We start from the raw sequence: 3,619 nt of genomic DNA on the forward strand, positions 1-3,619 counted from the left end.
CTCCATCTTCTTGGTGAGGTCAGCTAATTGCTTGGTAATCATCTTGTTTTGAGCTAACAGTGCATCCACATTGTTCAGCTCCATCACTCCTCTAGTGTTGCCTCTTTCAGAAGCATAGAAGTAGTCATTCTCAGCTACAGTCTCAATGACATCTATGGCTTCTTCAATGGTCTTCTTCTTGTTCAGAGATCCCCTGGATGAGTGGTCTACTGCCTTCTTTGATTCATACGAAAGGCCTTCATAGAAAATGTGCAACTGCACCCATTCATTGAACATATCTGGTGGGCATCTTCTTGTCAGGTCCTTAAACCTCTCCCATGCTTCATATAGAGTCTCAACATCTTGCTGCCTAAAGGTTTGTACCTCAGCTCTCAACCTATTGATCCGTTGAGAAGGATAGAATCTTGTCAAGAACTTGTTCACCACATCTTCCCAAGTTGCTAAACTCTCCTTTGGAAAGGATTCCAGCCATTTAGATGCTTTGTCTTTGAGCGAGAAGGGAAACAGAAGTAGTCTATAGGTGTCAGGGTGAACACCATTAGACTTCACAGTATCGCATATCCTCAGGAAGGTGGTTAGATGTTGATTGGGGTCTTCTTGGAAATTTCCTCCGAATGAACAATTGTTCTGAACAAGGGTGATGAGTTGTGGCTTTAGTTCAAAGTTGTTGGCATGTATGGTTGGCCTTTGGATGCTACTCCCACAGTTTCCTGGGTTTGGGTTGATGTAAGAACCCAGAACTCTTCTCTCTTGCCCAGCCTGATGCGTTGGACCTTCTCTGCCATGGTTGTGAGCCTCTTCTTCATGATGGTTCTCCATATTCTCATCCATATCTGGTTCAAAGTACTCCTCCTCTTCCTCAGCACCAACTACTCTCTTTCCTCTTGCTTCCCTCCTTAATCTAAGGAAGGTCCTCTCAGGTTCAGAATCAAAGGAAGTTGAAGCCCCACTTCTTCTACCTGTCATACAACCAACAAGGCACAAGCAAGAGAGATAGATGCAGACAGTAATTTCTACAGAAATGCTGTTAGTGTGAGTGATGCAATATATCAAACAGTTAGTGGGTTAGTGACTGAATTGTAAACAACTATGAAAATGGGTAGGGGAAAGGGAAGAAAAAAGCCAAACAGAAAGTAAATTACTCAAATGAACTTAAATCAAACAAAATAAAAACAAATGCTCAATCTAGTTATCCACCAATTTAATCATTGTTGATACAAAATCAATCCCCGGCAACGGCGCCATAAACTTGATGCACGGAAACTTGTCCTTTAACAAATCTCCCTCGGCAAGTATACCGAATTGTCGTGAAGTAAAAACTCACAATAGAGTGAGGTCGAATCCCACAGGGATTGATTGGTCAAGCAACTTTAATTGGAAGAATGTTCTAGTTGAGCTAAGCAGAAATTGGGTTGAGAATTGCAGGAAATTAAATGGCGGGAAAGTAAATTGTAGAAAATAAATGACGGAAGGTAAATTGCAGAATCTTAAATGGGAAAGGGGAGTTTAGATGAAAGTAAATAGCAGAAAGTAAAGAGAATGGGTAAGATCAGAAATGGGAAGTTCATTGGGCTTAGGAGATGTTGCATTCTTCGGATCAAGTTCATTTTCATCTCTTCCTCAATCAATGCATTCATTGATCTCCTTGGCAATCTTAAGTGATTGAATTCCAATTCCTTGGTAATTCAATCTCTCAAATCAGATCAATAGCCAATTCCTTGGTCTAATTGCTCATGAGAAGAGATGAAGTGTGGTCACTGATTATACCACATGTATTTCCAAATCAAAGTATTGGGAGAATTATATGTCACCATATCCACCCAAATCCCAATTTGGTCCAACATGAGAAAGCAATTCTAGCATGATCTCTTCATTCCTCTTCCAAGGTTCAGAAGAGATCCAAGTATGAATAGCTTCTTTTCCAAGATAACTACTCAATTGGATGAAGATTGAAAGCTTTCTAGTAAAATCAAGAGAAAAGAGAGAAGAAGGATAATGAAAACTATTATTGATCCATCAAATTACAACAGAGCTCCCTAACCCAATGAAAGGGGTTTAGTTGTTCATAGCTCTGGGAATGAAAAGCATAGATGGAGAGTACATTCTAAGAATTAAACTAAAAGTTGCAGAGAAAGTAAAATACAGAGAGTAATTCTAATAATGCCAAAAGCTCCCTTCTAGTTCAAAGCTCTCCCTATCTATACTATTCTTCTGATCTTCTAGTTGGCTCTTCAAGTCTTGGATATGGGCCTTTGGATCTTGAGTTGAAGCAGTTATCTTCTTTAGTGGGCTTAGCTTTACTTGCTGTGAGAAAGTGTGAAGTATGCAGGGATTCTAGCTTAGGACGTTAGTGGCGTTAACGTTAAGTGAAAGTGTGGGTTCGAGAACGTTAGTGACAATCACCTTTTTCACTAACGTTCCTAACCCAAGGATGCTCCACGTTAACTTCAATGTTAGTGGCATCAACGTGACCACTAACGTTGCCTCTTGGTCCTTCGCACACGTTATTGGGACTTACTTTTTCCAATAACGTGACCTTTAACGTAGGCTTGCCACATCTTCGAGAACGTTAGTGACACTTACCTTTGTCACTAACGTTCCAAAATGCCCCTACTTCCCACGTTAGAGTTCACGTTAACTAGGTTAACGTGGTGATAAACCCATATTTCATGAGTTATTTTGTGCTTAGTTTGAGAGATTTATTCAATCCTTCACCTACTTATTCATATTAATTGCATGGTTTTACTTTCCCTTCCTTATTATGTGATGTATGTGAAAAACATGTTTCCTAAGCTTTAATATTAATTATTTTAAATACCTTTATTTCCATTCGATGCCGTGATTAGTGTGTTGAGTAGTTTCAGATCTTCTAAGGTGGGAATGACTTAAAGGATGGAAAGGAAACATACAAAAATGGAAGGAAAGCACAAAACAGAGCTTCTGAAGAAACTGGCATCCACGCGATCGCATGGACAAAGCGATCGCGTGCCAAGCGCGAATCAGCAGCGACGCGGCCGTATGACTGATGCAACCGCGCGCCTCAAGCAGAATGCACATGACGCGGTCGCATGACTGACGCGATCGCGTGGCAAGAAAAGCTCCGAATGACGCGACCGCGTGACCCACGCGGACGCGTGACAGAGGCCACGCACCAGAAATTGCAGAAAATGATCATAGCAAATTCTGAAGCCTTTTTTGGCCCAAATCTAAGTCCAGAAGGCATAGACCATAGGTTAAAAGTGAGGGAACGCATCCATTCAGGAGAGCTCGCCAATTTTCACTTTCCATGATTTAGATTTAGTTTGAGAGGGAGATTCTCTCCCTTCTCTCTTAGGATTAGAATTAGGATTAGGATTTAGGACTTCTCTTAGTTTTTTTTAAGAGTGACTCTCGATCCAGGTTTAGTATTTACTTTAATTTGTGTTTCTATGCTACTTTTACTTTAATGCTTTTATTCGAATCTATAAATGTTGCCAACTTGACTTCTGAACCCTTTCCATGTTATGATTTGAATTAATGATTATTTGAGGTATTTCAGTTATTCATTGCTTTCTCCTTAATTTGTGTTACCATTGCTTTCCATCTAAGGACATTTTTATTCCAACAATTTTACTTTTTC

General features: G+C 40.1%; 1 non-coding gene across 1 annotated transcript; it reads left to right on the plus strand.

Moving 5' to 3' along the window:
- The first annotated feature begins 271 nt into the window (after positions 1–271).
- LOC148565056 (small nucleolar RNA R71) lies at positions 272–378 on the plus strand. Its single transcript, XR_015883969.1, has one exon. It is a non-coding gene; the product is annotated as a small nucleolar RNA R71 (small nucleolar RNA).
- The last annotated feature ends 3,241 nt before the right edge of the window (positions 379–3,619 follow it).

Source organism: Arachis ipaensis, chromosome B5 (genome assembly GCF_059453495.1).
Source record: "Arachis ipaensis isolate K30076 ecotype BB chromosome B5, ASM5945349v1, whole genome shotgun sequence".
NCBI lineage: Eukaryota > Viridiplantae > Streptophyta > Magnoliopsida > Fabales > Fabaceae > Arachis > Arachis ipaensis.